The 577-nt window shown below is 46.8% G+C and overlaps 1 non-coding gene across 1 annotated transcript; it reads right to left on the reverse strand.

The window, feature by feature from the left end:
- Positions 1-212: 212 nt before the first annotated feature.
- LOC141698891 (small nucleolar RNA R71) lies at positions 213-319 on the reverse strand. The gene has a single exon (XR_012565388.1). It is a non-coding gene; the product is annotated as a small nucleolar RNA R71 (small nucleolar RNA).
- Positions 320-577: the final 258 nt, after the last annotated feature.

Here is a 577-nt window from a genome sequence, read left to right on the forward strand (position 1 = left end):
CCAACATGCACATAAGGAATTTTGTCGAGATCTGCAACACTTTTAAGTATAATGGCGTGACTGATGAGGCTATCAAGTTGAGGCTTTTCCCATTCTCACTGAGGGATAAGGCTAAAGACTGGTTACATTCTGAACCAGCTGGGTCCATCACTACGTGGCAAGATCTTGCGTAAAAGTTTCTGGTGAAGTTTTATCCAATGGCAAAGACTGCTGCTATGAGGAGTGCTCTTACTCAGTTTGCGCAGCAACCTACAGAATCTATGTGCGAGGCTTGGGAACGCTACAAGGAAATGTTGAGAAAATGTCCACATCATGGAATGCCGGATTGGATGGTAATCATTGGTTTTTATAATGGTTTGGGGGCCCAATCTCGGCCCATGCTCGATGCAGCAGCTGGAGGCGCCTTATGGGCTAAAAGCTATACTGAGGCGTATAATCTTATCGAGACGATGGCTGCAAATGAGCATCAAAACCCAACTCAGAGGATGACGTCAGGCAAGGTCGCAGGTATTCTGGAAGTTGATGCAGCCACCGCTATTGCAGCCCAGCTCCAAGCGCTATCAATGAAGGTTGATTC

This window comes from Apium graveolens, chromosome 11 (genome assembly GCF_009905375.1).
Source record: "Apium graveolens cultivar Ventura chromosome 11, ASM990537v1, whole genome shotgun sequence".
NCBI classification, from domain to species: domain Eukaryota; kingdom Viridiplantae; phylum Streptophyta; class Magnoliopsida; order Apiales; family Apiaceae; genus Apium; species Apium graveolens.